We start from the raw sequence: 10,117 nt of genomic DNA on the forward strand, positions 1-10,117 counted from the left end.
ATCAGTAATAGATGGGAGAGGTAGAGGAAGGACATCAGTAATAGATGGGAGAGGTTGAGGGTGGAGGAAGGACATCAGTAATAGATGGTTGAGGGTTGAGGAAGGACATCAGTAATAGATGGGAGAGGTTGAGGGTAGAGGAAGGACATCAGTAATCGATGGGAGAGGTTGAGGGTAGAGGAAGGACATCAGTAATAGATGGGAGAGGTTGAGGATTGAGGAAGGACATCAGTAATAGATGGGAGAGGTTGAGGATTGAGGAAGAACATCAGTAATAGATGGGAGAGGTTGAGGGTAGAGGAAGGACATCAGTAATAGATGGGAGAGGTTGAAGGTAGAGGAAGGACATCAGTAATAGATGGGAGATGTTGAGGGTAGAGGAAGGACATCAGCAATAGATGGTTGAGGGTAGAGGAAGGACATCAGTAATAGATGGAGAGGTTGAGGGTAGAGGAAGGACAACAGTAATAGATGGGAGAGGTTGAGGAAGGACATCAGTAATAGATGGGAGAGGTTGAGGGTAGAGGAAGGACATCAGTAATAGATGGAAGAGGTTGAGGGTAGAGGAAGGACATCAGTAATAGATGGGAGAGGTTGAAGGTAGAGGAAGGACATCAGTAATAGATGGGAGATGTTGAGGGTAGAGGAAGGACATCAGCAATAGATGGTTGAGGTTAGAGGAAGGACATCAGTAATAGATGGAGAGGTTGAGGGTAGAGGAAGGACAACAGTAATAGATGGGAGAGATTGAGGAAGGACATCAGTAATAGATGGTTGAGGGTAGAGGAAGGACATCAGTAATAGATGGGAGAGGTTGTGGGTAGAGGAAGGACATCAGTAATAGATTTGAGGGTTGAGGAAGGACATCAGTAATAGATGGGAGAGGTTGAGGAAGGACATCAGTAATATATGGGAGAGGTTGAGGGTAGAGGAAGGACATCAGTAATAGATGGGAGAGGTTGAGGGTTGAGGAAGGACATCAGTAATATATTGTTGAGGGTTGATGAAGGACATCAGTAATAGATGGGAGAGGTAGAGGGTAGAGGAAGGGCATCAGTAATAGATGGGAGAGGTTGAGGGTAGAGGAAGGACATCAGTAATAGATGGGAGAGGTAGAGGAAGGACATCAGTAATAGATGGTAGAGGAAGGACATCAGTAATAGATGGGAGAGGTTGAGTGTAGAGGAAGGACATCAGTAACAGATGGGAGAGGTTGAGGTTAGAGGAAGGACATCAGTAATAGATGGTTGAGGGTAGAGGAAGGACATCAGTAATAGATGGAGAGGTTGAGGAAGGACATCAGTAATAGATGGAGAGGTTGAGGGTAGAGGAAGGACATCAGTAATAGATGGTTGAGGCTAGAGGAAGGATATCAGTAATAGATGGGAGAGGTTGAGGGTAGAGGAAGGACATCAGTAACAGATCGGAGAGGGTAGAGGAAGGAAATCAGTAATAGATGGGAGAGGGTAGAGGAAGGACATCAGTAATAGATGGGAGAGGTTGAAGGTAGAGGAAAGACATCAGTAATAGATGGGAGAGGTTGAAGGTAGAGGAAGGACATCAGTAATAGATGGAGAGGTTGAGGGTAGAGGAAGGACATCAGTAATAGATGGAGAGGTTGAGGGTAGAGGAAGGACATCAGTAATAGATGGGAGAGGTAGAGGAAGAACATCAGTAATAGATGGAGAGGTTGAGTGTAGAGGAAGGACATCAGTAATAGATGGAGAGGTTGAGGGTAGAGGAAGGACATCAGTAATAGATGGTTTTGGGGTATAGGAAGGACATCAGTAATAGATGGGAGAGGGTAGAGGAGGACATCAGTAATAGTAATAGATTGTTGAGGGTAGAGGAAGGACGTCAGTAATAGATGGGAGAGGTTGAGGGTAGAGGAAGGACATCAGTAATAGATGGGAGAGGGTAGAATAAGGAAATCAGTAATAGATGGGAGAGGGTAGAGGAGGACATCAGTAATAGATGGGAGAGGTTGAAGGTAGAGGAAGGACATCAGTAATAGATGGGAGATGTTGAGGGTAGAGGAAGGACATCAGTAATAGATGGGAGAGGTTGAGGGTAGAGGAAGGACATCAGTAATAGATGGGAGAGGGTAGAACAAGGAAATCAGTAATAGATGGGAGAGGGTAGAGGAGGACATCAGTAATAGATGGGAGAGGTTGAAGGTAGAGGAAGGACATCAGTAATAGATGGGAGATGTTGAGGGTAGAGGAAGGACATCAGTAATAGATGGGAGAGGTTGAGGGTAGAGGAAGGACATCAGTAATAGATGGGAGAGGTTGAGGGTTGAGGAATGACATAAGTAATAGATGGTTGAGGGTAGAGGAAGGACATCAGTAATACATGGTTGAGGGTAGAGGACGGACATCAGTAACAGATGGGAGAGGTTGAGGGTAGAGGAAGGACATCACTAATAGATGGGAGAGGTTGAGGGTAGAGGAAGGACATCAGTAATAGATGGGAGAGGTTGAGGGTAGAGGAAGGACATCAGTAATAGATGGTTGAGGTTAAAGGAAGGACCTCAGTAATAGATGGGAGAGTGTAGAGGAGGACATCAGTAATAGATGGGAGAGGTTCAGGGTAGAGGAAGGACATCAGTAATAGATGGGAGAGGTTGAGGGTAGTGGAAGGACATCAGTAATAGATGGTTGAGGCTAGAGGAAGGACATCAGTAATAGATGGGAGAGGTTGAGGCTAGAGGAAGGACATCAGTAATAGATTGGAGAGGGTAGAGGAAGGACATCAGTAATAGATGGGAGAGGTTGAAGGTAGAGGAAGGACATCAGTAATAGATGTGAGAGTTTGAAGGTAGAGGAAGGACATCAGTAATAGATGGGAGAGGGTAGAGGAAGGACATCAGTAATAGATTTGAGAGGTTGAGGGTTGAGGAAGGACATCAGTAATAGATGGGAGAGGTTGAGGAAGGACATCAGTAATAGATGGGAGAGGTTGAGGGTAGAGGAAGAACATCAGTAATAGATGGGAGAGTTGAGGGTTGAGGAAGGACATCAGTAATAGATGGGAGAGGTTGAGGTTAGAGGAAGGACATCAGTAATAGATGGGAGAGGTTGAGGGTAGAGGAAGGACATCAGTAATAGATGGGAGAGGTAGAGGAAGGACATCAGTAATAGATGGGAGAGGTTGAGGGTGGAGGAAGGACATCAGTAATAGATGGTTGAGGGTTGAGGAAGGACATCAGTAATAGATGGGAGAGGTTGAGGGTAGAGGAAGGACATCAGTAATCGATGGGAGAGGTTGAGGGTAGAGGAAGGACATCAGTAATAGATGGGAGAGGTTGAGGATTGAGGAAGGACATCAGTAATAGATGGGAGAGGTTGAGGATTGAGGAAGAACATCAGTAATAGATGGGAGAGGTTGAGGGTAGAGGAAGGACATCAGTAATAGATGGGAGAGGTTGAAGGTAGAGGAAGGACATCAGTAATAGATGGGAGATGTTGAGGGTAGAGGAAGGACATCAGCAATAGATGGTTGAGGGTAGAGGAAGGACATCAGTAATAGATGGAGAGGTTGAGGGTAGAGGAAGGACAACAGTAATAGATGGGAGAGGTTGAGGAAGGACATCAGTAATAGATGGGAGAGGTTGAGGGTAGAGGAAGGACATCAGTAATAGATGGAAGAGGTTGAGGGTAGAGGAAGGACATCAGTAATAGATGGGAGAGGTTGAAGGTAGAGGAAGGACATCAGTAATAGATGGGAGATGTTGAGGGTAGAGGAAGGACATCAGCAATAGATGGTTGAGGTTAGAGGAAGGACATCAGTAATAGATGGAGAGGTTGAGGGTAGAGGAAGGACAACAGTAATAGATGGGAGAGATTGAGGAAGGACATCAGTAATAGATGGTTGAGGGTAGAGGAAGGACATCAGTAATAGATGGGAGAGGTTGTGGGTAGAGGAAGGACATCAGTAATAGATTTGAGGGTTGAGGAAGGACATCAGTAATAGATGGGAGAGGTTGAGGAAGGACATCAGTAATATATGGGAGAGGTTGAGGGTAGAGGAAGGACATCAGTAATAGATGGGAGAGGTTGAGGGTTGAGGAAGGACATCAGTAATATATTGTTGAGGGTTGATGAAGGACATCAGTAATAGATGGGAGAGGTAGAGGGTAGAGGAAGGGCATCAGTAATAGATGGGAGAGGTTGAGGGTAGAGGAAGGACATCAGTAATAGATGGGAGAGGTAGAGGAAGGACATCAGTAATAGATGGTAGAGGAAGGACATCAGTAATAGATGGGAGAGGTTGAGTGTAGAGGAAGGACATCAGTAACAGATGGGAGAGGTTGAGGTTAGAGGAAGGACATCAGTAATAGATGGTTGAGGGTAGAGGAAGGACATCAGTAATAGATGGAGAGGTTGAGGAAGGACATCAGTAATAGATGGGAGAGGTTGAGGGTAGAGGAAGGACATCAGTAATAGATGGTTGAGGCTAGAGGAAGGATATCAGTAATAGATGGGAGAGGTTGAGGGTAGAGGAAGGACATCAGTAACAGATGGGAGAGGGTAGAGGAAGGAAATCAGTAATAGATGGGAGAGGGTAGAGGAAGGACATCAGTAATAGATGGGAGAGGTTGAAGGTAGAGGAAAGACATCAGTAATAGATGGGAGAGGTTGAAGGTAGAGGAAGGACATCAGTAATAGATGGAGAGGTTGAGGGTAGAGGAAGGACATCAGTAATAGATGGAGAGGTTGAGGGTAGAGGAAGGACATCAGTAATAGATGGGAGAGGTAGAGGAAGAACATCAGTAATAGATGGAGAGGTTGAGGGTAGAGGAAGGACATCAGTAATAGATGGAGAGGTTGAGGGTAGAGGAAGGACATCAGTAATAGATGGTTTTGGGGTATAGGAAGGACATCAGTAATAGATGGGAGAGGGTAGAGGAGGACATCAGTAATAGTAATAGATTGTTGAGGGTAGAGGAAGGACGTCAGTAATAGATGGGAGAGGTTGAGGGTAGAGGAAGGACATCAGTAATAGATGGGAGAGGGTAGAATAAGGAAATCAGTAATAGATGGGAGAGGGTAGAGGAGGACATCAGTAATAGATGGGAGAGGTTGAAGGTAGAGGAAGGACATCAGTAATAGATGGGAGATGTTGAGGGTAGAGGAAGGACATCAGTAATAGATGGGAGAGGTTGAGGGTAGAGGAAGGACATCAGTAATAGATGGGAGAGGTTGAGGGTTGAGGAATGACATAAGTAATAGATGGTTGAGGGTAGAGGAAGGACATCAGTAATACATGGTTGAGGGTAGAGGAAGGACATCAGTAACAGATGGGAGAGGTTGAGGGTAGAGGAAGGACATCACTAATAGATGGGAGAGGTTGAGGGTAGAGGAAGGACATCAGTAATAGATGGGAGAGGTTGAGAGAGAGGAAGGACATCAGTAATAGATGGTTGAGGTTAAAGGAAGGACATCAGTAATAGATGGGAGAGTGTAGAGGAGGACATCAGTAATAGATGGGAGAGGTTCAGGGTAGAGGAAGGACATCAGTAATAGATGGGAGAGGTTGAGGGTAGTGGAAGAACATCAGTAATAGATGGTTGAGGCTAGAGGAAGGACATCAGTAATAGATGGGAGAGGTTGAGGCTAGAGGAAGGACATCAGTAATAGATTGGAGAGGGTAGAGGAAGGACATCAGTAATAGATGGGAGAGGTTGAAGGTAGAGGAAGGACATCAGTAATAGATGTGAGAGTTTGAAGGTAGAGGAAGGACATCAGTAATAGATGGGAGAGGGTAGAGGAAGGACATCAGTAATAGATTTGAGAGGTTGAGGTTTGAGGAAGGACATCAGTAATAGATGGGAGAGGTTGAGGAAGGACATCAGTAATAGATGGGAGAGGTTGAGGGTAGAGGAAGAACATCAGTAATAGATGGGAGAGGTTGCGGGTTGAGGAAGGACATCAGTAATAGATGGGAGAGGTTGAGGTTAGAGGAAGTACATCAGTAATAGATGGGAGAGGTTGAGGGTAGAGGAAGGACATCAGTAATAGATGGGAGAGGTAGAGGAAGGACATCAGTAATAGATGGGAGAGGTTGAGGGTGGAGGAAGGACATCAGTAATAGATGGTTGAGGGTTGAGGAAGGACATCAGTAATAGATTGGAGAGGTTGAGGGTAGAGGAAGGACATCAGTAATCGATGGGAGAGGTTGAGGGTAGAGGAAGGACATCAGTAATAGATGGGAGAGGTTGAGGATTGAGGAAGAACATCAGTAATAGATGGGAGAGGTTGAGGATTGAGGAAGAACATCAGTAATAGATGGGAGAGGTTGAGGGTAGAGGAAGGACATCAGTAATAGATGGGAGAGGTTGAAGGTAGAGGAAGGACATCAGTAATAGATGGGAGATGTTGAGGGTAGAGGAAGGACATCAGCAATAGATGGTTGAGGGTAGAGGAAGGACATCAGTAATAGATGGAGAGGTTGAGGGTAGAGGAAGGACAACAGTAATAGATGGGAGAGGTTGAGGAAGGACATCAGTAATAGATGGGAGAGGTTGAGGGTAGAGGAAGGACATCAGTAATAGATGGGAGAGGTTGAGGGTAGAGGAAGGACATCAGTAATAGATGGGAGAGGTTGAAGGTAGATTAAGGACATCAGTAATAGATGGGAGATGTTGAGGGTAGAGGAAGGACATCAGCAATAGATGGTTGAGGGTAGAGGAAGGACATCAGTAATAGATGGAGAGGTTGAGGGTAGAGGAAGGACAACAGTAATAGATGGGAGAGGTTGAGGAAGGACATCAGTAATAGATGGTTGAGGGTAGAGGAAGGACATCAGTAATAGATGGGAGAGGTTGTGGGTAGAGGAAGGACATCAGTAATAGATTTGAGGGTTGAGGAAGGACATCAGTAATAGATGGGAGAGGTTGAGGAAGGACATCAGTAATATATGGGAGAGGTTGAGGGTAGAGGAAGGACATCAGTAATAGATGGGAGAGGTTGAGGGTTGAGGAAGGACATCAGTAATAGATGGGAGAGGTTGAGGAAGGACATCAGTAATATATGGTTGAGGGTTGAGGAAGGACATCAGTAATAGATGGGAGAGGTAGAGGGTAGAGGAAGGGCATCAGTAATAGATGGGAGAGGTTGAGGGTAGAGGAAGGACATCAGTAATAGATGGGAGAGGTAGAGGAAGGACATCAGTAATAGATGTTAGAGGAAGGACATCAGTAATAGATGGGAGAGGTTGAGTGTAGAGGAAGGACATCAGTAATAGATGGGAGAGGTTGAGGGTAGAGGAAGGACATCAGTAATAGATGGTTGAGGGTAGAGGAAGGACATCAGTAATAGATGGAGAGATTGAGGAAGGACATCAGTAATAGATGGAGAGGTTGAGGGTAGAGGAAGGACATCAGTAATAGATGGTTGAGGGTAGAGGAAGGACATCAGTAATAGATGGAGAGGTTGAGGAAGGACATCAGTAATAGATGGAGAGGTTGAGGGTAGAGGAAGGACAAGAGTTAAAATAAAACTATTGTAAACCAGGTCGGCCAGTTGAGAACAAGTCCTTTATTTAACCAGGTAGGCCAGTTGAGAACAAGTCCTTTATTTAACCAGGTCAGCCAGTTGAGAACAAGTTCTCATTTACAACTGCGACCTGGCCAAGATAATGCAAAGCAGTGCGACACAGACAACAACACAGAGTTACACATGGAATAAACAAGCGTACAGTCAATAACACTATAGAAAAAAAGTCTATATACTAATTTAAAAAAAAATAATAATATGTACGTGTATATGTATGTATTTACATTTTTTGCAGATATATATATATATACACTGCTCAAAAAAATTAAGGGAACGCTTAAACAACACATCCTAGATCTGAATAAAAGAAATAATCTTATTAAATAGTTTTTTCTTTTCATAGTTGAATGTGCTGACAACAAAATCACACACAAATAATCAATGGAAATCCAATTTATCAACCCATGGAGGTCTGGATTTGGAGTCACACTCAAAATTAAAGTGGAAAACCACACTACAGGCTGATCCAACTTTGATGTAATGTCCTTAAAACATACAGGCCTCCACGTGCCTGTATGACCTCCCTGCAACGCCTGGGCATGCTCCTGATGAGGTGGCGGATGGTCTCCTGAGGGATCTCCTCCCAGACCTGGACTAAAGCATCCGCCAACTCCTGGACAGTCTGTGGTGCAACGTGGCGTTGGTGGATGGAGCGAGACATGATGTCCCAGATGTTCTCAATTGGATTCAGGTCTGGGGAACGGGCGGGCCAGTCCATAGCATCAATGCCTTCCTCTTGAAGGAACTGCTGACACACTCCAGCCACATGAGGTCTAGCATTGTCTTGCATTAGGAGGAACCCAGGGCCAACCGCACCAGCATATGGTCTCACAAGGGGTCTGAGGATCTCATCTCGGTACCTAATGGCAGTCAGGCTACCTCTGGCGAGCACATGGAGGGCTGTGCGGCCCCCCAAAGAAATGCCACCCCACACCATGACTGACCCACCGCCAAACCGGTCATGCTGGAGGATGTTGCAGGCAGCAGAACGTTCTCCACGGCGTCTCCAGACTCTGTCACGTCTGTCACATGTGCTCGGTGTGAACCTGCTTTCATCTGTGAAGAGCACAGGGCGCCAGTGGCGAATTTGCCAATCTTGGTGTTCTCTGGCAAATGCCAAACGTCCTGCACGGTGTTGGGCTGTAAGCACAACCCCCACCTGTGGACGTCGGGCCCTCCTACCACCCTCATGGAGGCTGTTTCTGACCATTTGAGCAGACACATGCACATTTGTGGCCTGCTGGAGGTCATTTTGCAGGGCTCTGGCAGTACTCCTCCTGCTCCTCCTTGCACAAAGGCAGAGGTAGCGGTCCTCCTGCTGGGTTGTTGCCCTCCTACGGCCTCCTCCACGTCTCCTGATGTACTGGCCTGTCTCCTGGTAGCGCCTCCATGCTCTGGACACTACGCTGACAGACACAGCAAACCTTCTTGCCACAGCTCGCATTGATGTGCCATCCTGGATGAGCTGCACTACCTGAGCCACTTGTGTGGGTTGTAGACTCTGTCTCATGCTACCACTAGAGTGAAAGCACCGCCAGCATTCAAAAGTGACCAAAACATCAGCCAGGAAGTATAGGAACTGAGAAGTGGTCTGTGGTTACCACCTGCAGAACCACTCCTTTATTGGGGGTGTCTTGCTAATTGCCTATAATTTCCACCTGTTGTCTATTCCATTTTCACAACAGCATGTGAAATGTATTGTCAATCAGTGTTGCTTCCTAAGTGGACAGTTTGATTTCACAGAAGTGTGATTGACTTGGAGTTACATTGTGTTGTTTAAGTGTTCCCTTAATTTTTTTGAGCAGTGTATATCTGCAAAAAATATATATGGGGGATTGGAAGTGATGCAGACAATTACATTAATGGAAGCTACAATCTATCAACAATATTAAAGTTGATCTACCCCTTTAAAAAAAAAAAATGCTACATTTTATTTTCAAATAAGACACACTGGTTTGTCAATGGGAAAATATGGTCAGATGAACGCATCTCTCGGTACATTCTTCCCTGAAACATCCATTTTCATTGTCCACCTTTCTTTTGATACTTTTTGAGAGCGATATTATCTGTTGCTATCAAGTTAATTGTTCTGAAGAAATGTTGACGTTAAAAAGAGTAGTATAACCTACAGTAGGCTACGTAGAACTGTTTTCCCCACCAATCAGCGTACAGTAGGCTACGTAGAACTGTTTCCCCACCAATCAGCACACAGAGAAATAGAAACTACAGTAGACTACGTAGAACTGTTTCCCCCACCAATTAGCGCACAGAGAAATAGAAACTACAGTAGGCTACGTAGAACTGTTTCCCCCACCAATCAGCACACAGTAGACTACGTAGAACTGTTTCCCCCACCAATCAGCACACAGAGAAATAGAAACTACAGTAGTCTACGTAGAACTGTTTCCCCACCAATCAGCACACAGTAGGCTACGTAGAACTGTTTTCCCCACCAATCAGCGCACAGAGAAATAGAAACTACTGTAGGCTACGTAGAACTGTTTTCCCCACCAATCAGCACACAGTAGACTACGTAGAACTGTTTCCCCCACCAATCA

This window comes from Salmo salar, chromosome ssa14 (assembly GCF_905237065.1).
Source record: "Salmo salar chromosome ssa14, Ssal_v3.1, whole genome shotgun sequence".
NCBI classification, from domain to species: Eukaryota; Metazoa; Chordata; class Actinopteri; order Salmoniformes; family Salmonidae; genus Salmo; species Salmo salar.